At 52.9% G+C, this 22,179-nt stretch overlaps 22 non-coding genes and 1 pseudogene across 22 annotated transcripts; all 23 read left to right on the top strand.

The window, feature by feature from the left end:
* The first annotated feature begins 37 nt into the window (after positions 1-37).
* LOC119885320 lies at positions 38-229 on the top strand. The gene has a single exon (XR_005441287.1). It is a non-coding gene; the product is annotated as a U2 spliceosomal RNA (small nuclear RNA).
* Positions 230-1,198: 969 nt separating this feature from the next.
* On the top strand, positions 1,199-1,311 carry LOC119885300. The gene has a single exon (XR_005441268.1). It is a non-coding gene; the product is annotated as a U5 spliceosomal RNA (small nuclear RNA).
* A 183-nt stretch (positions 1,312-1,494) lies between these two features.
* LOC119885322 lies at positions 1,495-1,686 on the top strand. The gene has a single exon (XR_005441288.1). It is a non-coding gene; the product is annotated as a U2 spliceosomal RNA (small nuclear RNA).
* A 968-nt stretch (positions 1,687-2,654) lies between these two features.
* LOC119885301 lies at positions 2,655-2,767 on the top strand. The gene has a single exon (XR_005441269.1). It is a non-coding gene; the product is annotated as a U5 spliceosomal RNA (small nuclear RNA).
* A 5,831-nt stretch (positions 2,768-8,598) lies between these two features.
* Positions 8,599-8,778, top strand: LOC119885337 (annotated as a pseudogene).
* A 969-nt stretch (positions 8,779-9,747) lies between these two features.
* Positions 9,748-9,860, top strand: LOC119885302. Its single transcript, XR_005441270.1, has one exon. It is a non-coding gene; the product is annotated as a U5 spliceosomal RNA (small nuclear RNA).
* A 183-nt stretch (positions 9,861-10,043) lies between these two features.
* LOC119885324 lies at positions 10,044-10,235 on the top strand. Its single transcript, XR_005441290.1, has one exon. It is a non-coding gene; the product is annotated as a U2 spliceosomal RNA (small nuclear RNA).
* Positions 10,236-11,204: 969 nt separating this feature from the next.
* LOC119885304 lies at positions 11,205-11,317 on the top strand. Its single transcript, XR_005441272.1, has one exon. It is a non-coding gene; the product is annotated as a U5 spliceosomal RNA (small nuclear RNA).
* Positions 11,318-11,500: 183 nt separating this feature from the next.
* Positions 11,501-11,692, top strand: LOC119885325. Its single transcript, XR_005441291.1, has one exon. It is a non-coding gene; the product is annotated as a U2 spliceosomal RNA (small nuclear RNA).
* A 968-nt stretch (positions 11,693-12,660) lies between these two features.
* On the top strand, positions 12,661-12,773 carry LOC119885306. The gene has a single exon (XR_005441273.1). It is a non-coding gene; the product is annotated as a U5 spliceosomal RNA (small nuclear RNA).
* A 183-nt stretch (positions 12,774-12,956) lies between these two features.
* Positions 12,957-13,148, top strand: LOC119885326. Its single transcript, XR_005441292.1, has one exon. It is a non-coding gene; the product is annotated as a U2 spliceosomal RNA (small nuclear RNA).
* A 969-nt stretch (positions 13,149-14,117) lies between these two features.
* On the top strand, positions 14,118-14,230 carry LOC119885307. The gene has a single exon (XR_005441274.1). It is a non-coding gene; the product is annotated as a U5 spliceosomal RNA (small nuclear RNA).
* A 183-nt stretch (positions 14,231-14,413) lies between these two features.
* Positions 14,414-14,603, top strand: LOC119885332. Its single transcript, XR_005441298.1, has one exon. It is a non-coding gene; the product is annotated as a U2 spliceosomal RNA (small nuclear RNA).
* Positions 14,604-15,569: 966 nt separating this feature from the next.
* Positions 15,570-15,682, top strand: LOC119885308. Its single transcript, XR_005441275.1, has one exon. It is a non-coding gene; the product is annotated as a U5 spliceosomal RNA (small nuclear RNA).
* A 183-nt stretch (positions 15,683-15,865) lies between these two features.
* LOC119885327 lies at positions 15,866-16,057 on the top strand. The gene has a single exon (XR_005441293.1). It is a non-coding gene; the product is annotated as a U2 spliceosomal RNA (small nuclear RNA).
* A 968-nt stretch (positions 16,058-17,025) lies between these two features.
* On the top strand, positions 17,026-17,138 carry LOC119885309. The gene has a single exon (XR_005441276.1). It is a non-coding gene; the product is annotated as a U5 spliceosomal RNA (small nuclear RNA).
* Positions 17,139-17,320: 182 nt separating this feature from the next.
* Positions 17,321-17,512, top strand: LOC119885328. Its single transcript, XR_005441294.1, has one exon. It is a non-coding gene; the product is annotated as a U2 spliceosomal RNA (small nuclear RNA).
* Positions 17,513-18,480: 968 nt separating this feature from the next.
* On the top strand, positions 18,481-18,593 carry LOC119885310. The gene has a single exon (XR_005441277.1). It is a non-coding gene; the product is annotated as a U5 spliceosomal RNA (small nuclear RNA).
* A 183-nt stretch (positions 18,594-18,776) lies between these two features.
* Positions 18,777-18,968, top strand: LOC119885329. The gene has a single exon (XR_005441295.1). It is a non-coding gene; the product is annotated as a U2 spliceosomal RNA (small nuclear RNA).
* Positions 18,969-19,934: 966 nt separating this feature from the next.
* Positions 19,935-20,047, top strand: LOC119885311. The gene has a single exon (XR_005441278.1). It is a non-coding gene; the product is annotated as a U5 spliceosomal RNA (small nuclear RNA).
* A 183-nt stretch (positions 20,048-20,230) lies between these two features.
* Positions 20,231-20,421, top strand: LOC119885331. The gene has a single exon (XR_005441297.1). It is a non-coding gene; the product is annotated as a U2 spliceosomal RNA (small nuclear RNA).
* Positions 20,422-21,388: 967 nt separating this feature from the next.
* On the top strand, positions 21,389-21,501 carry LOC119885312. The gene has a single exon (XR_005441279.1). It is a non-coding gene; the product is annotated as a U5 spliceosomal RNA (small nuclear RNA).
* A 178-nt stretch (positions 21,502-21,679) lies between these two features.
* LOC119885330 lies at positions 21,680-21,871 on the top strand. Its single transcript, XR_005441296.1, has one exon. It is a non-coding gene; the product is annotated as a U2 spliceosomal RNA (small nuclear RNA).
* The last annotated feature ends 308 nt before the right edge of the window (positions 21,872-22,179 follow it).

Consider the following 22,179-nt stretch of genomic DNA (forward strand, 5'->3'; position numbering starts at 1 on the left):
TCCGGGAGGTGGGCGCTGGAAGCAACCAGCGGGGGTTATCGCTTCTCGGCCTTTTGGCTAAGATCAAGTGTAGTATCTGTTCTTATCAGTTTAATATCTGATATGTCCCCTATAAGGGGGCAACATATTAAATGGATTTTTAGCACCGGGAGCTGAGACGAGGGGCTTGCTCCGTCCACTCCACGCATCGACCCGGTATTGCAGTGCCTCCGGGGGCGGTGCACCCTTCTCCTGCCTTGTGTAAAACCAAAATACTGACCCAAACGCAGAGGTTCGTCGCTCTGCCGGACGCCGGCCCGAAAAAGGCGCCAGTCGAGGGGGGGCGGCCAGCTGAAGCCTCGAAGAAGGCAGCGAGATTTGCACTTTATGATTGGCAGACGACGAGGGGATATTTGGGACCGGCATGGCTGTTAAATGTGCCCTGCACTTCCCCTCCCTTTCTCCCACTCGTCATCGAGAGCCCGAGTATTTCGGATGCTCGGTAGCCTGTGTCCAAAAGCCAGGCCTTCATTTCTCCGATTGGATAGAGCCTCTCAGAAGGTGGGGAGGGGACACTGCGGCGCCTCCGTAGGCCCGGCACGGTTGGCCAACACGGTGGAGGAACCGCAGCGTAGAAAGGATACAAGAAACTAAAACACCTCAAATGAAGCAAGAAAACCTGCTACAACTGCTAAATCGGTGAATAAAACACACTTACCTTCTCGTCTTTGGTCTGGTCAAGGTGGCAGTCCGGCAGAGGACAGGTAGGCAGTCCTCGGGACCAATGAATTCCTTGTTGCAAAAGTTTTTCAGCTACGGCAAAGTTGAAATTTTATTCACAAGGAATGAGGTGAATCTCCTCCCAGAAAAGCTGGTGACACAAAACGAAGCCCCAAACCGGCAAAGGTTTTAACCAGAAAGAGGAGGCCATTGCAGTCTTGGCCAAAAGGCCGAGAAGCGATCGGCCACATTTCCCCTCCCTTTCTCTCACTCGTCATCGAGAGGCTACAAGAGCCCGAGTCGTTCGGTAGCCTCTGTCCAAAAGCCAGGCCTTCGTCTCTCCGCAGCCCGATTGGATAGAGCCTGCCATGACCTGGGGAGGGGTAGGGGAACGGGCGTGGCCTGGTACTTGGGACTCGAGAGGCAGAGTGAGGCTTACCGTGAGGGTAGTGGCCGGGACGACTAGGCTCGTCGGCGGCTCTGGAGGAGGGGCCCGTACTTACTCGGGTTTCTCTTCATAACGTACAAGTCTTTCGCCTTTTACTAAAGACTTCCGTGGAGAGGGACGCCAATGAGTTAAAACTATTTTTGGCAGGCTCTGCCGTGTGGCCGAGCCTCGTGCGTTTGTGAAAAGGAAATAAAACGCCGCCCCCGGCAAGGTTGAGCGGTGCGACGAGGCGCGCTCGGGAGGAGGTGCTGAGACTCAGCCGTTGTTATGCGCAGTTGAAACCACTGCGCCACGGCAGGGGGAGAACTGCTCCGGGAGGTGGGCGCTGGAAGCAACCAGCGGGGGTTATCGCTTCTCGGCCTTTTGGCTAAGATCAAGTGTAGTATCTGTTCTTATCAGTTTAATATCTGATATGTCCCCTATAAGGGGGCAACATATTAAATGGATTTTTAGCACCGGGAGCTGAGACGAGGGGCTTGCTCCGTCCACTCCACGCATCGACCCGGTATTGCAGTGCCTCCGGGGGCGGTGCACCCTTCTCCTGCCTTGTGTAAAACCAAAATACTGACCCAAACGCAGAGGTCGTCGCTCTGCCGGACGCCGGCCCGAAAAAGGCGCCAGTCGAGGGGGGGCGGCCAGCTGAAGCCTCGAAGAAGGCAGCGAGATTTGCACTTTATGATTGGCAGACGACGAGGGGATATTTGGGACCGGCATGGCTGTTAAATGTGCCCTGCACTTCCCCTCCCTTTCTCCCACTCGTCATCGAGAGCCCGAGTATTTCGGATGCTCGGTAGCCTGTGTCCAAAAGCCAGGCCTTCATTTCTCCGATTGGATAGAGCCTCTCAGAAGGTGGGGAGGGGACACTGCGGCGCCTCCGTAGGCCCGGCACGGTTGGCCAACACGGTGGAGGAACCGCAGCGTAGAAAGGATACAAGAAACTAAAACACCTCAAATGAAGCAAGAAAACCTGCTACAACTGCTAAATCGGTGAATAAAACACACTTACCTTCTCGTCTTTGGTCTGGTCAAGGTGGCAGTCCGGCAGAGGACAGGTAGGCAGTCCTCGGGACCAATGAATTCCTTGTTGCAAAAGTTTTTCAGCTACGGCAAAGTTGAAATTTTATTCACAAGGAATGAGGTGAATCTCCTCCCAGAAAAGCTGGTGACACAAAACGAAGCCCCAAACCGGCAAAGGTTTTAACCAGAAAGAGGAGGCCATTGCAGTCTTGGCCAAAAGGCCGAGAAGCGATCGGCCACATTTCCCCTCCCTTTCTCTCACTCGTCATCGAGAGGCTACAAGAGCCCGAGTCGTTCGGTAGCCTCTGTCCAAAAGCCAGGCCTTCGTCTCTCCGCAGCCCGATTGGATAGAGCCTGCCATGACCTGGGGAGGGGTAGGGGAACGGGCGTGGCCTGGTACTTGGGACTCGAGAGGCAGAGTGAGGCTTACCGTGAGGGTAGTGGCCGGGACGACTAGGCTCGTCGGCGGCTCTGGAGGAGGGGCCCGTACTTACTCGGGTTTCTCTTCATAACGTACAAGTCTTTCGCCTTTTACTAAAGACTTCCGTGGAGAGGGACGCCAATGAGTTAAAACTATTTTTGGCAGGCTCTGCCGTGTGGCCGAGCCTCGTGCGTTTGTGAAAAGGAAATAAAACGCCGCCCCCGGCAAGGTTGAGCGGTGCGACGAGGCGCGCTCGGGAGGAGGTGCTGAGACTCAGCCGTTGTTATGCGCAGTTGAAACCACTGCGCCACGGCAGGGGGAGAACTGCTCCGGGAGGTGGGCGCTGGAAGCAACCAGCGGGGGTTATCGCTTCTCGGCCTTTTGGCTAAGACTGCGATCGCCTCCTGTGTCTGGATAAAACTTTTGCCTGTTTGTGGCGAAGTGTTACCAGGTTTTTGGGAGGATACTCACATTATTCCTTGTGAAAAAATTTCAACTTTGTTGTAGTTGAAATTGTTTCACACAAAGGAATTCATTGGTTCAGAGGACTGCTTACCTGTACTCTGCCGGAATAACATCTCGACCAGGCCAAACAAGACAAGGTAAGTGTGTTTTATTCACCTTTTAACATTTTTAGTAGATTTTATTGCTCTTTTTAGAGCATTCTTTTACCTTATTTTAGTTGACTTGGTTTTAGACTTTTTAGGTGTTTTAGCTTCTTTTTACCACTTTTACGTTGTGGTGCCTCCACCATGGCGGCCAACCATGCCGGCATGAGGAGGCACCACAGTGTCAGATTTACATTCAAAGAAAAAGATGGGAAAACCCTTGTTATGTCAAGGCTTGACTTCTCAAGGAAAATGATCCAGAACATTTTGAAATTCTCCCCGCAGGATATAAATTGTATTTTGACTCTGCCATTTGGAAAAGGTTTCGATGTGAGTTTTGTCTCTGCTGCCGTGTTCAGAGATTTCTGGACACGCTTCGAAAATGAAAAACCCCAGTTTACTGCATTTAATGTTGAGAAACTGACTGATAATGCCGCTAAAACGGTAATTGTCAGAATGTTCAATGAGACTGTGAATGCAGATGACATTTGTTTGTGGCTGGGCAGATTTTGCACTGTTAAAGGCCAGGCTACCAAAGTGAGAGATGAGGATGGCATCTGGAATTGCGCTTGGAGGGTCCCCATCCAACAATGGCAAGACCCTCAAGGCTTCCAGGGCCTGAAACATCTGCCATCCATGATAGTTCTGGGAAACAACAGGGGCTACATTCATTACCAGGGCCAGCCCAAACTCTGCCGCAAGTGTGGTGAGAATGGGCACCTGGCAGAAGCGTGCCAGCAGATCATTTGTGGTAAATGTAGAGAAATTGGGCATACTTTCGAGGAATGCACCAATGGCAGAAAGTGCAATCTTTGTGGAGAAACAAACCACCTCTTCAGAGATTGCCCTAAGTCGTTTGCCAACAAATTAAAGGCAGCAAAGGCACAAAATGGCGGACAAGACGAAGCAGTTAGAGAGCTAATTGAAGAGGCTGGGCTGGAGAATTCAAATCTCCCGCCAAATCCTGTGATTGGAGGAGAAGGACCAGTAGAGGCGGGAGAAGGGGAGGGGCCTGCAGCTGCCCCACAAGTGGAGAACAGGGAAGAAGCAGTGGCAGTGCAGGCAGAAGGCGGAGCTAGCTCAGTGACTGGCTCAGAACAAAAATTTGGCCAGTCACAGAGTGATAGCGAGGATGTCCCCCTCCCCAATGCCCAGCCGGCCAAGAGACTAATTTCAGAATTGTCTTCTGAGTCTCCTGGAGCCTCGGAAAAGAGGGGAAGAGCTGAGAGCTACTCAGACAGTTCATCTGTGGAGGAGCCCAGAGTCTTCCCCTCCAATTCGCCTAATGAAGTCTCTTTTTTAACTATAGCTCTGCAATCAACCCCTAAGGACTCAAAGCTCAATGCACCCTGCGTCAGAGGCCAACTCCTAGAGTCCGAAAGGGAAATGGAGCTCAACCCCGTCATCTCTCACCCATGAGAATGAAGGAAGAGCTCCATTCACAAGAAATCCACTAACTGCTGTTTTTTAAACATTTGAAATCCCCCTTTTTTTTTAGTCTTTTAAGATGTCATACCTGCAAATTTTAACCATACTCATGACACTCACCTTCTCAACTATCAATGTGAGGAGTGTGAAGTCGAGAGTTAGAGCCCAGATTGTTTTATCCTTTCTTAACTCTTTTAAGTCTGACGTGTTTTTAATACAGGAATGCGGCCTACCATTTTTAAAACACTACAGAGAATGGGAGGAGTTATGGCCACAAACGTCGATATGGAGCGGCTCAAATGAAAACAAAAATGATGGAGTGGCCATTTTAATAAAAAACCCTCTAGTCTTGGTGAAGGGCAGCACTGTGGTGAGAGATGGTCGGGCACTTTTAACACACTTGACTTTTATGGGGAAGGATTTTAACGTCTTAAATATTTATGGCTTTAATGACAAGAACGACAGGTATGACCTTTTAGAAGACCTGCAGCCCCACATGCTAGGCAGGGCACCTTTAGTTGTAGGGGGGGATTTTAATTGTATTTTAAGCAGGAACGACAGGAGAAGAATAGGGGACGATTTTAAAGTGGACAAGACTTCAGTTTTACTTCAAAGCATATGCAGTGATTTTAGACTTGTGGACTGTTTTAAAACCATGCATCCCAGAGAGGAGGGCTTCACCTGGTTCAGTAGTGATGGCACCCGAGCCTCTCGCATAGACTACATTTTATCACGTGATTGCCCACCAACCGATGCTAGATTGGAACCTGTTTTCTTTTCTGATCACGCAATTCTTTCCTGCACCCTTTCACTCTCTTCCGGTGTGACGGCAGGAAGTGGTCTGTGGAAGCTCAATTGCTCCCTGTTAGAAGACAGGGAGCTAGTTAGGCTGTACAGGGAGCAATACCGAGAGTGGCAGACCCTTCAAGACTTTTACGATACACGTGCACAGTGGTGGGAAATGGTGAAGGGAAAGACAAAGACGTTTTACAGACAGGCAGGGAAAAGAAAGAAAAAGAGGGACAACAGACGCATGTTGGGACTGCAGAAACGGCTTCAGAGGTATTTTAAACTAATCCAACATGGAATGGATTTTAATGAAGAGATAAAACAAATTAAAACAGAGATGTCGGTTTTAGCAGAAATTAATAGCAAAGGTGTGATTTTAAGAAGCAAGGAAAGGGAAATAGAGGAAGGAGAGAAGTGCACAAGATATTTTTTTAAGAAAATCGTAAATAAAGGGGGGGCCATGTTGAGACTTAAAAAAGAAAACGGGTGCACAGCTGACACAACAGAGGAAATCAAAGAAACTGTCGAACATTTTTACCGTGAACTGTACGCATACAAAACTGTTAACGGGGACACCATGACCGAAGTTTTAAAATCCATTGACCAAGCAACAAACGACAACGTGCTTTTAACCCAAGATTTTACGATACCGGAATTAAACAAATGCATCAAATCTTTTAAGACAGGGAAGTCGCCGGGAGAAGACGGGCTTCCCTTGGAATTTTATCTGACATTTTGGGACATTTTAGCACCAGACTTGCTTGCTGTTTTTATGGATTTTGAACAAATGGACCGACTTCCTGACAGCTTTAGAGCAGGGATAGTGACTCTCCTTCACAAAGACAAAGACAAGACGGACTTGAAAAATTGGAGACCTATCACACTCTTAAATTTTGACTGTAAACTTTTTAGTAAACTTTTAGCCTCACGCATGTCCTTGTTTTTAGAAGATCTGATTCACCCGGATCAAGCCTGTGCCGTCCCGGGGAGGAAGATCACCGACAGCCTCGTACTGATCCGAGATACCATCTGTTACGCGAGAGACAGAAACATTCGGCTAGTAGTCCTGAATTTAGATTTTGAGAAAGCCTTTGATCGGGTCTCGCACCAGTACCTTTTCCAGGTACTGCAAAAAATGGGGTTCCCGAGAAGGTTTATAGCCTGGGTGGGACTGCTGTACCGGGAGATCAACAGCAAATTCATTGTTAACGGGCATCTGACAAGAGCAGTGGATATAAACTGCGGTGTCCGTCAGGGTTGTCCGTTATCTGCCCTCCTCTACGTTATCTGTATAGAACCACTGGCACAGACCTTGAGAAGGGACCAACGAATCCATGGGGTAGGAGTCCCAGGGAGCGGGGGACTCGAGACAAAATGTATTTTATATATGGACGACATCAACATTTTATGCACTGACCTTTTATCTGTCAACAGGACGCTGGACTTGACTGACTGGTTCGGACAGGCCTCTGGGTCAAAGCTGAACAGAAGCAAGACCCAAGCCCATTTTTATGGACCGTGGACAGCGACTGAGACGACAGGACTCCCCCTGACTGTGACCCAGACTGACCAAAAAATACTTGGGATCAGGTTTGATAGGGAGGGGGAGGGGAAAACAATTGGGCAGACATAGTAGGGAAAGTCAGGCAGAGACTAGGGTACTGGACACTTAGAGGACTGACTTTAGAAGGAAAGGTTTTAATCATCAAAGCAGTGATTTTACCTTTGCTTTTACTCATCAGTTCTGTTTTTATCCCGCCTAGGAGAGTGATCTTAGACCTGGAACGAGCCATCTTTTATTTTTTGTGGGGCTCCAAGTGGGAAAGACTGAGACGAAGCGTGATGAAGAAGCCAAAGGAGAAAGGAGGAAAAGGAGTGCCAGACCTGCACTTGTTCCTAGGAAGCAGATACACAGCACTACACATCGCAACCGCCACAGCCCCATCCAGAAACCCCAAGACCGCAGCAATGACACGGTTCTGGATGGGGTCCTACCTCAGAAAACTTAAGATCTTACCCACAAGTCTCAAAGTACCAGTGTCTTTTAACCTGCCACCAGCCTATGCTTTTATCCAGTCATTTTTAAGGCATTTTAACCTTGAGCAGGAGGAGTTGCAGGTTTTAACCACTCACCGCTCTCTCATTTCTGTTGTGCAGGAGCGGGAACCAGTGAGTCCAGTGCGCGGGCTTGCATTCGGCGAGCCCTCAACAGTTTGGCGCAACGTGAACCATCCAGCTCTTCCAAACAGACTCCGGGACCTGTCATGGATGGTGGCTCATGAGATCCTCCCAGTCAGGTCCGTAATGCACTCCCGGGGCATGTCGGCGCACTCAACTTGCCCCCGACCAGGTTGTGGCGCGCCTGAGTCGGTAAGGCATCTGCTCTGGGAGTGCAGCGCTGCCGTAGAACAGTGGGCAACGGCCGGCTCCTTGCAATTCCCGTACTTGCCAGCAAGGGAGGTCCTCACACCACAGCTGGTGCTGTACGGGGTGAGCCAAGGAAATCAGATACCAGCACGTACATTTGCCAAACAGTGGCTCACCCTAGCCGCCATCAAAGACGCCATATGGACCTCCAGAAACTTGCTGGCAAGAAAGCACATGCAGATCCCCCCGTGGCTGTGATCCGGATGGCCGCAGCAACGGTCCAAACGGCCAGAGCTGCAGGCGGCGGGCCTAGGACACAGCCACAAAGAAGAATCGCCTCTGTGCCCATTCGGACGGAGGAGCCGGAGCCACACAAGGAAAGTTCAAGGCAGCGGCGGCCTGACCCTCCGGGTGAGGTTGGTGGGAAGGAGCTACAGGGTGAGGGTCTCCTCTGAGCGCCTGACAAGATCCCGAGAGTCCAAATCTGTTTGGGGGAGCTGAATGAGTTCCCCTTTGATAGGGACTCACTACACTCCTGCACAACAGTGGACTTGGAGAAGAGCTTTTATTATCCATTTATTTTTTGTGAGTTTTATTTTAACAAATGCACTCCGCTTTGAAGACTTTTAACAGACACTCACTGACATGGACAAGCTGAAAACCATTTTATACCTTTAATTTATGACGTTATCTGTAATGCATTTTAAACACTTTTTTTAAATGTTGTTTTACAGAGAACATTTATCTATTTATTGACGTGTTGTATTTTAAAAGGTAACTTGGAATTGACATATTATGAATCATGTTTGAATTGAGTGTCAATAAAATTTTTCTCAAAAGAAAAAAATCTGTTCTTATCAGTTTAATATCTGATATGTCCCCTATAAGGGGGCAACATATTAAATGGATTTTTAGCACCGGGAGCTGAGACGAGGGGCTTGCTCCGTCCACTCCACGCATCGACCCGGTATTGCAGTGCCTCCGGGGGCGGTGCACCCTTCTCCTGCCTTGTGTAAAACCAAAATACTGACCCAAACGCAGAGGTTCGTCGCTCTGCCGGACGCCGGCCCGAAAAAGGCGCCAGTCGAGGGGGGGCGGCCAGCTGAAGCCTCGAAGAAGGCAGCGAGATTTGCACTTTATGATTGGCAGACGACGAGGGGATATTTGGGACCGGCATGGCTGTTAAATGTGCCCTGCACTTCCCCTCCCTTTCTCCCACTCGTCATCGAGAGCCCGAGTATTTCGGATGCTCGGTAGCCTGTGTCCAAAAGCCAGGCCTTCATTTCTCCGATTGGATAGAGCCTCTCAGAAGGTGGGGAGGGGACACTGCGGCGCCTCCGTAGGCCCGGCACGGTTGGCCAACACGGTGGAGGAACCGCAGCGTAGAAAGGATACAAGAAACTAAAACACCTCAAATGAAGCAAGAAAACCTGCTACAACTGCTAAATCGGTGAATAAAACACACTTACCTTCTCGTCTTTGGTCTGGTCAAGGTGGCAGTCCGGCAGAGGACAGGTAGGCAGTCCTCGGGACCAATGAATTCCTTGTTGCAAAAGTTTTTCAGCTACGGCAAAGTTGAAATTTTATTCACAAGGAATGAGGTGAATCTCCTCCCAGAAAAGCTGGTGACACAAAACGAAGCCCCAAACCGGCAAAGGTTTTAACCAGAAAGAGGAGGCCATTGCAGTCTTGGCCAAAAGGCCGAGAAGCGATCGGCCACATTTCCCCTCCCTTTCTCTCACTCGTCATCGAGAGGCTACAAGAGCCCGAGTCGTTCGGTAGCCTCTGTCCAAAAGCCAGGCCTTCGTCTCTCCGCAGCCCGATTGGATAGAGCCTGCCATGACCTGGGGAGGGGTAGGGGAACGGGCGTGGCCTGGTACTTGGGACTCGAGAGGCAGAGTGAGGCTTACCGTGAGGGTAGTGGCCGGGACGACTAGGCTCGTCGGCGGCTCTGGAGGAGGGGCCCGTACTTACTCGGGTTTCTCTTCATAACGTACAAGTCTTTCGCCTTTTACTAAAGACTTCCGTGGAGAGGGACGCCAATGAGTTAAAACTATTTTTGGCAGGCTCTGCCGTGTGGCCGAGCCTCGTGCGTTTGTGAAAAGGAAATAAAACGCCGCCCCCGGCAAGGTTGAGCGGTGCGACGAGGCGCGCTCGGGAGGAGGTGCTGAGACTCAGCCGTTGTTATGCGCAGTTGAAACCACTGCGCCACGGCAGGGGGAGAACTGCTCCGGGAGGTGGGCGCTGGAAGCAACCAGCGGGGGTTATCGCTTCTCGGCCTTTTGGCTAAGATCAAGTGTAGTATCTGTTCTTATCAGTTTAATATCTGATATGTCCCCTATAAGGGGGCAACATATTAAATGGATTTTTAGCACCGGGAGCTGAGACGAGGGGCTTGCTCCGTCCACTCCACGCATCGACCCGGTATTGCAGTGCCTCCGGGGGCGGTGCACCCTTCTCCTGCCTTGTGTAAAACCAAAATACTGACCCAAACGCAGAGGTTCGTCGCTCTGCCGGACGCCGGCCCGAAAAAGGCGCCAGTCGAGGGGGGGCGGCCAGCTGAAGCCTCGAAGAAGGCAGCGAGATTTGCACTTTATGATTGGCAGACGACGAGGGGATATTTGGGACCGGCATGGCTGTTAAATGTGCCCTGCACTTCCCCTCCCTTTCTCCCACTCGTCATCGAGAGCCCGAGTATTTCGGATGCTCGGTAGCCTGTGTCCAAAAGCCAGGCCTTCATTTCTCCGATTGGATAGAGCCTCTCAGAAGGTGGGGAGGGGACACTGCGGCGCCTCCGTAGGCCCGGCACGGTTGGCCAACACGGTGGAGGAACCGCAGCGTAGAAAGGATACAAGAAACTAAAACACCTCAAATGAAGCAAGAAAACCTGCTACAACTGCTAAATCGGTGAATAAAACACACTTACCTTCTCGTCTTTGGTCTGGTCAAGGTGGCAGTCCGGCAGAGGACAGGTAGGCAGTCCTCGGGACCAATGAATTCCTTGTTGCAAAAGTTTTTCAGCTACGGCAAAGTTGAAATTTTATTCACAAGGAATGAGGTGAATCTCCTCCCAGAAAAGCTGGTGACACAAAACGAAGCCCCAAACCGGCAAAGGTTTTAACCAGAAAGAGGAGGCCATTGCAGTCTTGGCCAAAAGGCCGAGAAGCGATCGGCCACATTTCCCCTCCCTTTCTCTCACTCGTCATCGAGAGGCTACAAGAGCCCGAGTCGTTCGGTAGCCTCTGTCCAAAAGCCAGGCCTTCGTCTCTCCGCAGCCCGATTGGATAGAGCCTGCCATGACCTGGGGAGGGGTAGGGGAACGGGCGTGGCCTGGTACTTGGGACTCGAGAGGCAGAGTGAGGCTTACCGTGAGGGTAGTGGCCGGGACGACTAGGCTCGTCGGCGGCTCTGGAGGAGGGGCCCGTACTTACTCGGGTTTCTCTTCATAACGTACAAGTCTTTCGCCTTTTACTAAAGACTTCCGTGGAGAGGGACGCCAATGAGTTAAAACTATTTTTGGCAGGCTCTGCCGTGTGGCCGAGCCTCGTGCGTTTGTGAAAAGGAAATAAAACGCCGCCCCCGGCAAGGTTGAGCGGTGCGACGAGGCGCGCTCGGGAGGAGGTGCTGAGACTCAGCCGTTGTTATGCGCAGTTGAAACCACTGCGCCACGGCAGGGGGAGAACTGCTCCGGGAGGTGGGCGCTGGAAGCAACCAGCGGGGGTTATCGCTTCTCGGCCTTTTGGCTAAGATCAAGTGTAGTATCTGTTCTTATCAGTTTAATATCTGATATGTCCCCTATAAGGGGGCAACATATTAAATGGATTTTTAGCACCGGGAGCTGAGACGAGGGGCTTGCTCCGTCCACTCCACGCATCGACCCGGTATTGCAGTGCCTCCGGGGGCGGTGCACCCTTCTCCTGCCTTGTGTAAAACCAAAATACTGACCCAAACGCAGAGGTCGTCGCTCTGCCGGACGCCGGCCCGAAAAAGGCGCCAGTCGAGGGGGGGCGGCCAGCTGAAGCCTCGAAGAAGGCAGCGAGATTTGCACTTTATGATTGGCAGACGACGAGGGGATATTTGGGACCGGCATGGCTGTTAAATGTGCCCTGCACTTCCCCTCCCTTTCTCCCACTCGTCATCGAGAGCCCGAGTATTTCGGATGCTCGGTAGCCTGTGTCCAAAAGCCAGGCCTTCATTTCTCCGATTGGATAGAGCCTCTCAGAAGGTGGGGAGGGGACACTGCGGCGCCTCCGTAGGCCCGGCACGGTTGGCCAACACGGTGGAGGAACCGCAGCGTAGAAAGGATACAAGAAACTAAAACACCTCAAATGAAGCAAGAAAACCTGCTACAACTGCTAAATCGGTGAATAAAACACACTTACCTTCTCGTCTTTGGTCTGGTCAAGGTGGCAGTCCGGCAGAGGACAGGTAGGCAGTCCTCGGGACCAATGAATTCCTTGTTGCAAAAGTTTTTCAGCTACGGCAAAGTTGAAATTTTATTCACAAGGAATGAGGTGAATCTCCTCCCAGAAAAGCTGGTGACACAAAACGAAGCCCCAAACCGGCAAAGGTTTTAACCAGAAAGAGGAGGCCATTGCAGTCTTGGCCAAAAGGCCGAGAAGCGATCGGCCACATTTCCCCTCCCTTTCTCTCACTCGTCATCGAGAGGCTACAAGAGCCCGAGTCGTTCGGTAGCCTCTGTCCAAAAGCCAGGCCTTCGTCTCTCCGCAGCCCGATTGGATAGAGCCTGCCATGACCTGGGGAGGGGTAGGGGAACGGGCGTGGCCTGGTACTTGGGACTCGAGAGGCAGAGTGAGGCTTACCGTGAGGGTAGTGGCCGGGACGACTAGGCTCGTCGGCGGCTCTGGAGGAGGGGCCCGTACTTACTCGGGTTTCTCTTCATAACGTACAAGTCTTTCGCCTTTTACTAAAGACTTCCGTGGAGAGGGACGCCAATGAGTTAAAACTATTTTTGGCAGGCTCTGCCGTGTGGCCGAGCCTCGTGCGTTTGTGAAAAGGAAATAAAACGCCGCCCCCGGCAAGGTTGAGCGGTGCGACGAGGCGCGCTCGGGAGGAGGTGCTGAGACTCAGCCGTTGTTATGCGCAGTTGAAACCACTGCGCCACGGCAGGGGGAGAACTGCTCCGGGAGGTGGGCGCTGGAAGCAACCAGCGGGGGTTATCGCTTCTCGGCCTTTTGGCTAAGATCAAGTGTAGTATCTGTTCTTATCAGTTTAATATCTGATATGTCCCCTATAAGGGGGCAACATATTAAATGGATTTTTAGCACCGGGAGCTGAGACGAGGGGCTTGCTCCGTCCACTCCACGCATCGACCCGGTATTGCAGTGCCTCCGGGGGCGGTGCACCCTTCTCCTGCCTTGTGTAAAACCAAAATACTGACCCAAACGCAGAGGTTCGTCGCTCTGCCGGACGCCGGCCCGAAAAAGGCGCCAGTCGAGGGGGGGCGGCCAGCTGAAGCCTCGAAGAAGGCAGCGAGATTTGCACTTTATGATTGGCAGACGACGAGGGGATATTTGGGACCGGCATGGCTGTTAAATGTGCCCTGCACTTCCCCTCCCTTTCTCCCACTCGTCATCGAGAGCCCGAGTATTTCGGATGCTCGGTAGCCTGTGTCCAAAAGCCAGGCCTTCATTTCTCCGATTGGATAGAGCCTCTCAGAAGGTGGGGAGGGGACACTGCGGCGCCTCCGTAGGCCCGGCACGGTTGGCCAACACGGTGGAGGAACCGCAGCGTAGAAAGGATACAAGAAACTAAAACACCTCAAATGAAGCAAGAAAACCTGCTACAACTGCTAAATCGGTGAATAAAACACACTTACCTTCTCGTCTTTGGTCTGGTCAAGGTGGCAGTCCGGCAGAGGACAGGTAGGCAGTCCTCGGGACCAATGAATTCCTTGTTGCAAAAGTTTTTCAGCTACGGCAAAGTTGAAATTTTATTCACAAGGAATGAGGTGAATCTCCTCCCAGAAAAGCTGGTGACACAAAACGAAGCCCCAAACCGGCAAAGGTTTTAACCAGAAAGAGGAGGCCATTGCAGTCTTGGCCAAAAGGCCGAGAAGCGATCGGCCACATTTCCCCTCCCTTTCTCTCACTCGTCATCGAGAGGCTACAAGAGCCCGAGTCGTTCGGTAGCCTCTGTCCAAAAGCCAGGCCTTCGTCTCTCCGCAGCCCGATTGGATAGAGCCTGCCATGACCTGGGGAGGGGTAGGGGAACGGGCGTGGCCTGGTACTTGGGACTCGAGAGGCAGAGTGAGGCTTACCGTGAGGGTAGTGGCCGGGACGACTAGGCTCGTCGGCGGCTCTGGAGGAGGGGCCCGTACTTACTCGGGTTTCTCTTCATAACGTACAAGTCTTTCGCCTTTTACTAAAGACTTCCGTGGAGAGGGACGCCAATGAGTTAAAACTATTTTTGGCAGGCTCTGCCGTGTGGCCGAGCCTCGTGCGTTTGTGAAAAGGAAATAAAACGCCGCCCCCGGCAAGGTTGAGCGGTGCGACGAGGCGCGCTCGGGAGGAGGTGCTGAGACTCAGCCGTTGTTATGCGCAGTTGAAACCACTGCGCCACGGCAGGGGGAGAACTGCTCCGGGAGGTGGGCGCTGGAAGCAACCAGCGGGGGTTATCGCTTCTCGGCCTTTTGGCTAAGATCAAGTGTAGTATCTGTTCTTATCAGTTTAATATCTGATATGTCCCCTATAAGGGGGCAACATATTAAATGGATTTTTAGCACCGGGAGCTGAGACGAGGGGCTTGCTCCGTCCACTCCACGCATCGACCCGGTATTGCAGTGCCTCCGGGGGGTGCACCCTTCTCCTGCCTTGTGTAAAACCAAAATACTGACCCAAACGCAGAGGTTCGTCGCTCTGCCGGACGCCGGCCCGAAAAAGGCGCCAGTCGAGGGGGGCGGCCAGCTGAAGCCTCGAAGAAGGCAGCGAGATTTGCACTTTATGATTGGCAGACGACGAGGGGATATTTGGGACCGGCATGGCTGTTAAATGTGCCCTGCACTTCCCCTCCCTTTCTCCCACTCGTCATCGAGAGCCCGAGTATTTCGGATGCTCGGTAGCCTGTGTCCAAAAGCCAGGCCTTCATTTCTCCGATTGGATAGAGCCTCTCAGAAGGTGGGGAGGGACACTGCGGCGCCTCCGTAGGCCCGGCACGGTTGGCCAACACGGTGGAGGAACCGCAGCGTAGAAAGGATACAAGAAACTAAAACACCTCAAATGAAGCAAGAAAACCTGCTACAACTGCTAAATCGGTGAATAAAACACACTTACCTTCTCGTCTTTGGTCTGGTCAAGGTGGCAGTCCGGCAGAGGACAGGTAGGCAGTCCTCGGGACCAATGAATTCCTTGTTGCAAAAGTTTTTCAGCTACGGCAAAGTTGAAATTTTATTCACAAGGAATGAGGTGAATCTCCTCCCAGAAAAGCTGGTGACACAAAACGAAGCCCCAAACCGGCAAAGGTTTTAACCAGAAAGAGGAGGCCATTGCAGTCTTGGCCAAAAGGCCGAGAAGCGATCGGCCACATTTCCCCTCCCTTTCTCTCACTCGTCATCGAGAGGCTACAAGAGCCCGAGTCGTTCGGTAGCCTCTGTCCAAAAGCCAGGCCTTCGTCTCTCCGCAGCCCGATTGGATAGAGCCTGCCATGACCTGGGGAGGGTAGGGGAACGGGCGTGGCCTGGTACTTGGGACTCGAGAGGCAGAGTGAGGCTTACCGTGAGGGTAGTGGCCGGGACGACTAGGCTCGTCGGCGGCTCTGGAGGAGGGGCCCGTACTTACTCGGGTTTCTCTTCATAACGTACAAGTCTTTCGCCTTTTACTAAAGACTTCCGTGGAGAGGGACGCCAATGAGTTAAAACTATTTTTGGCAGGCTCTGCCGTGTGGCCGAGCCTCGTGCGTTTGTGAAAAGGAAATAAAACGCCGCCCCCGGCAAGGTTGAGCGGTGCGACGAGGCGCGCTCGGGAGGAGGTGCTGAGACTCAGCCGTTGTTATGCGCAGTTGAAACCACTGCGCCACGGCAGGGGGAGAACTGCTCCGGGAGGTGGGCGCTGGAAGCAACCAGCGGGGGTTATCGCTTCTCGGCCTTTTGGCTAAGATCAAGTGTAGTATCTGTTCTTATCAGTTTAATATCTGATATGTCCCCTATAAGGGGGCAACATATTAAATGGATTTTTAGCACCGGGAGCTGAGACGAGGGGCTTGCTCCGTCCACTCCACGCATCGACCCGGTATTGCAGTGCCTCCGGGGGCGGTGCACCCTTCTCCTGCCTTGTGTAAAACCAAAATACTGACCCAAACGCAGAGGTTCGTCGCTCTGCCGGACGCCGGCCCGAAAAAGGCGCCAGTCGAGGGGGGCGGCCAGCTGAAGCCTCGAAGAAGGCAGCGAGATTTGCACTTTATGATTGGCAGACGACGAGGGGATATTTGGGACCGGCATGGCTGTTAAATGTGCCCTGCACTTCCCCTCCCTTTCTCCCACTCGTCATCGAGAGCCCGAGTATTTCGGATGCTCGGTAGCCTGTGTCCAAAAGCCAGGCCTTCATTTCTCCGATTGGATAGAGCCTCTCAGAAGGTGGGGAGGGGACACTGCGGCGCCTCCGTAGGCCCGGCACGGTTGGCCAACACGGTGGAGGAACCGCAGCGTAGAAAGGATACAAGAAACTAAAACACCTCAAATGAAGCAAGAAAACCTGCTACAACTGCTAAATCGGTGAATAAAACACACTTACCTTCTCGTCTTTGGTCTGGTCAAGGTGGCAGTCCGGCAGAGGACAGGTAGGCAGTCCTCGGGACCAATGAATTCCTTGTTGCAAAAGTTTTTCAGCTACGGCAAAGTTGAAATTTTATTCACAAGGAATGAGGTGAATCTCCTCCCAGAAAAGCTGGTGACACAAAACGAAGCCCCAAACCGGCAAAGGTTTTAACCAGAAAGAGGAGGCCATTGCAGTCTTGGCCAAAAGGCCGAGAAGCGATCGGCCACATTTCCCCTCCCTTTCTCTCACTCGTCATCGAGAGGCTACAAGAGCCCGAGTCGTTCGGTAGCCTCTGTCCAAAAGCCAGGCCTTCGTCTCTCCGCAGCCCGATTGGATAGAGCCTGCCATGACCTGGGGAGGGGTAGGGGAACGGGCGTGGCCTGGTACTTGGGACTCGAGAGGCAGAGTGAGGCTTACCGTGAGGGTAGTGGCCGGGACGACTAGGCTCGTCGGCGGCTCTGGAGGAGGGGCCCGTACTTACTCGGGTTTCTCTTCATAACGTACAAGTCTTTCGCCTTTTACTAAAGACTTCCGTGGAGAGGGACGCCAATGAGTTAAAACTATTTTTGGCAGGCTCTGCCGTGTGGCCGAGCCTCGTGCGTTTGTGAAAAGGAAATAAAACGCCGCCCCCGGCAAGGTTGAGCGGTGCGACGAGGCGCGCTCGGGAGGAGGTGCTGAGACTCAGCCGTTGTTATGCGCAGTTGAAACCACTGCGCCACGGCAGGGGAGAACTGCTCCGGGAGGTGGGCGCTGGAAGCAACCAGCGGGGGTTATCGCTTCTCGGCCTTTTGGCTAAGATCAAGTGTAGTATCTGTTCTTATCAGTTTAATATCTGATATGTCCCCTATAAGGGGGCAACATATTAAATGGATTTTTAGCACCGGGAGCTGAGACGAGGGGCTTGCTCCGTCCACTCCACGCATCGACCCGGTATTGCAGTGCCTCCGGGGGCGGTGCACCCTTCTCCTGCCTTGTGTAAAACCAAAATACTGACCCAAACGCAGAGGTTCGTCGCTCTGCCGGACGCCGGCCCGAAAAAGGCGCCAGTCGAGGGGGGCGGCCAGCTGAAGCCTCGAAGAAGGCAGCGAGATTTGCACTTTATGATTGGCAGACGACGAGGGGATATTTGGGACCGGCATGGCTGTTAAATGTGCCCTGCACTTCCCCTCCCTTTCTCCCACTCGTCATCGAGAGCCCGAGTATTTCGGATGCTCGGTAGCCTGTGTCCAAAAGCCAGGCCTTCATTTCTCCGATTGGATAGAGCCTCTCAGAAGGTGGGGAGGGGACACTGCGGCGCCTCCGTAGGCCCGGCACGGTTGGCCAACACGGTGGAGGAACCGCAGCGTAGAAAGGATACAAGAAACTAAAACACCTCAAATGAAGCAAGAAAACCTGCTACAACTGCTAAATCGGTGAATAAAACACACTTACCTTCTCGTCTTTGGTCTGGTCAAGGTGGCAGTCCGGCAGAGGACAGGTAGGCAGTCCTCGGGACCAATGAATTCCTTGTTGCAAAAGTTTTTCAGCTACGGCAAAGTTGAAATTTTATTCACAAGGAATGAGGTGAATCTCCTCCCAGAAAAGCTGGTGACACAAAACGAAGCCCCAAACCGGCAAAGGTTTTAACCAGAAAGAGGAGGCCATTGCAGTCTTGGCCAAAAGGCCGAGAAGCGATCGGCCACATTTCCCCTCCCTTTCTCTCACTCGTCATCGAGAGGCTACAAGAGCCCGAGTCGTTCGGTAGCCTCTGTCCAAAAGCCAGGCCTTCGTCTCTCCGCAGCCCGATTGGATAGAGCCTGCCATGACCTGGGGAGGGGTAGGGGAACGGGCGTGGCCTGGTACTTGGGACTCGAGAGGCAGAGTGAGGCTTACCGTGAGGGTAGTGGCCGGGACGACTAGGCTCGTCGGCGGCTCTGGAGGAGGGGCCCGTACTTACTCGGGTTTCTCTTCATAACGTACAAGTCTTTCGCCTTTTACTAAAGACTTCCGTGGAGAGGGACGCCAATGAGTTAAAACTATTTTTGGCAGGCTCTGCCGTGTGGCCGAGCCTCGTGCGTTTGTGAAAAGGAAATAAAACGCCGCCCCCGGCAAGGTTGAGCGGTGCGACGAGGCGCGCTCGGGAGGAGGTGCTGAGACTCAGCCGTTGTTATGCGCAGTTGAAACCACTGCGCCACGGCAGGGGGAGAACTGCTCCGGGAGGTGGGCGCTGGAAGCAACCAGCGGGGGTTATCGCTTCTCGGCCTTTTGGCTAAGATCAAGTGTAGTATCTGTTCTTATCAGTTTAATATCTGATATGTCCCCTATAAGGGGGCAACATATTAAATGGATTTTTAGCACCGGGAGCTGAGACGAGGGGCTTGCTCCGTCCACTCCACGCATCGACCCGGTATTGCAGTGCCTCCGGGGGCGGTGCACCCTTCTCCTGCCTTGTGTAAAACCAAAATACTGACCCAAACGCAGAGGTTCGTCGCTCTGCCGGACGCCGGCCCGAAAAAGGCGCCAGTCGAGGGGGGCGGCCAGCTGAAGCCTCGAAGAAGGCAGCGAGATTTGCACTTTATGATTGGCAGACGACGAGGGGATATTTGGGACCGGCATGGCTGTTAAATGTGCCCTGCACTTCCCCTCCCTTTCTCCCACTCGTCATCGAGAGCCCGAGTATTTCGGATGCTCGGTAGCCTGTGTCCAAAAGCCAGGCCTTCATTTCTCCGATTGGATAGAGCCTCTCAGAAGGTGGGGAGGGGACACTGCGGCGCCTCCGTAGGCCCGGCACGGTTGGCCAACACGGTGGAGGAACCGCAGCGTAGAAAGGATACAAGAAACTAAAACACCTCAAATGAAGCAAGAAAACCTGCTACAACTGCTAAATCGGTGAATAAACACACTTACCTTCTCGTCTTTGGTCTGGTCAAGGTGGCAGTCCGGCAGAGGACAGGTAGGCAGTCCTCGGGACCAATGAATTCCTTGTTGCAAAAGTTTTTCAGCTACGGCAAAGTTGAAATTTTATTCACAAGGAATGAGGTGAATCTCCTCCCAGAAAAGCTGGTGACACAAAACGAAGCCCCAAACCGGCAAAGGTTTTAACCAGAAAGAGGAGGCCATTGCAGTCTTGGCCAAAAGGCCGAGAAGCGATCGGCCACATTTCCCCTCCCTTTCTCTCACTCGTCATCGAGAGGCTACAAGAGCCCGAGTCGTTCGGTAGCCTCTGTCCAAAAGCCAGGCCTTCGTCTCTCCGCAGCCCGATTGGATAGAGCCTGCCATGACCTGGGAGGGGTAGGGGAACGGGCGTGGCCTGGTACTTGGGACTCGAGAGGCAGAGTGAGGCTTACCGTGAGGGTAGTGGCCGGGACGACTAGGCTCGTCGGCGGCTCTGGAGGAGGGGCCCGTACTTACTCGGGTTTCTCTTCATAACGTACAAGTCTTTCGCCTTTTACTAAAGACTTCCGTGGAGAGGGACGCCAATGAGTTAAAACTATTTTTGGCAGGCTCTGCCGTGTGGCCGAGCCTCGTGCGTTTGTGAAAAGGAAATAAAACGCCGCCCCCGGCAAGGTTGAGCGGTGCGACGAGGCGCGCTCGGGAGGAGGTGCTGAGACTCAGCCGTTGTTATGCGCAGTTGAAACCACTGCGCCACGGCAGGGGGAGAACTGCTCCGGGAGGTGGGCGCTGGAAGCAACCAGCGGGGGTTATCGCTTCTCGGCCTTTTGGCTAAGATCAAGTGTAGTATCTGTTCTTATCAGTTTAATATCTGATATGTCCCCTATAAGGGGGCAACATATTAAATGGATTTTTAGCACCGGGAGCTGAGACGAGGGGCTTGCTCCGTCCACTCCACGCATCGACCCGGTATTGCAGTGCCTCCGGGGCGGTGCACCCTTCTCCTGCCTTGTGTAAAACCAAAATACTGACCCAAACGCAGAGGTTCGTCGCTCTGCCGGACGCCGGCCCGAAAAAGGCGCCAGTCGAGGGGGGCGGCCAGCTGAAGCCTCGAAGAAGGCAGCGAGATTTGCACTTTATGATTGGCAGACGACGAGGGGATATTTGGGACCGGCATGGCTGTTAAATGTGCCCTGCACTTCCCCTCCCTTTCTCCCACTCGTCATCGAGAGCCCGAGTATTTCGGATGCTCGGTAGCCTGTGTCCAAAAGCCAGGCCTTCATTTCTCCGATTGGATAGAGCCTCTCAGAAGGTGGGGAGGGGACACTGCGGCGCCTCCGTAGGCCCGGCACGGTTGGCCAACACGGTGGAGGAACCGCAGCGTAGAAAGGATACAAGAAACTAAAACACCTCAAATGAAGCAAGAAAACCTGCTACAACTGCTAAATCGGTGAATAAAACACACTTACCTTCTCGTCTTTGGTCTGGTCAAGGTGGCAGTCCGGCAGAGGACAGGTAGGCAGTCCTCGGGACCAATGAATTCCTTGTTGCAAAAGTTTTTCAGCTACGGCAAAGTTGAAATTTTATTCACAAGGAATGAGGTGAATCTCCTCCCAGAAAAGCTGGTGACACAAAACGAAGCCCCAAACCGGCAAAGGTTTTAACCAGAAAGAGGAGGCCATTGCAGTCTTGGCCAAAAGGCCGAGAAGCGATCGGCCACATTTCCCCTCCCTTTCTCTCACTCGTCATCGAGAGGCTACAAGAGCCCGAGTCGTTCGGTAGCCTCTGTCCAAAAGCCAGGCCTTCGTCTCTCCGCAGCCCGATTGGATAGAGCCTGCCATGACCTGGGGGGGGTAGGGGAACGGGCGTGGCCTGGTACTTGGGACTCGAGAGGCAGAGTGAGGCTTACCGTGAGGGTAGTGGCCGGGACGACTAGGCTCGTCGGCGGCTCTGGAGGAGGGGCCCGTACTTACTCGGGTTTCTCTTCATAACGTACAAGTCTTTCGCCTTTTACTAAAGACTTCCGTGGAGAGGGACGCCAATGAGTTAAAACTATTTTTGGCAGGCTCTGCCGTGTGGCCGAGCCTCGTGCGTTTGTGAAAAGGAAATAAAACGCCGCCCCCGGCAAGGTTGAGCGGTGCGACGAGGCCGCTCGGGAGGAGGTGCTGAGACTCAGCCGTTGTTATGCGCAGTTGAAACCACTGCGCCACGGCAGGGGAGAACTGCTCCGGGAGGTGGGCTGGAAGCAACCAGCGGGGTTATCGCTTCTCGGCCTTTTGGCTAAGATCAAGTGTAGTATCTGTTCTTATCAGTTTAATATCTGATATGTCCCCTATAAGGGGGCAACATATTAAATGGATTTTTAGCACCGGGAGCTGAGACGAGGGGCTTGCTCCGTCCACTCCACGCATCGACCCGGTATTGCAGTGCCTCCGGGGGCGGTGCACCCTTCTCCTGCCTTGTGTAAAACCAAAATACTGACCCAAACGCAGAGGTTCGTCGCTCTGCCGGACGCCGGCCCGAAAAAGGCGCCAGTCGAGGGGGGCGGCCAGCTGAAGCCTCGAAGAAGGCAGCGAGATTTGCACTTTATGATTGGCAGACGACGAGGGGATATTTGGGACCGGCATGGCTGTTAAATGTGCCCTGCACTTCCCCTCCCTTTCTCCCACTCGTCATCGAGAGCCCGAGTATTTCGGATGCTCGGTAGCCTGTGTCCAAAGCCAGGCCTTCATTTCTCCGATTGGATAGAGCCTCTCAGAA

This window comes from Micropterus salmoides, unplaced genomic scaffold (assembly GCF_014851395.1).
Source record: "Micropterus salmoides isolate LMB-PRFRI ecotype aquatic unplaced genomic scaffold, ASM1485139v1 Ms_hic_scaffold_3973, whole genome shotgun sequence".
NCBI classification, from domain to species: Eukaryota; Metazoa; Chordata; class Actinopteri; order Centrarchiformes; family Centrarchidae; genus Micropterus; species Micropterus salmoides.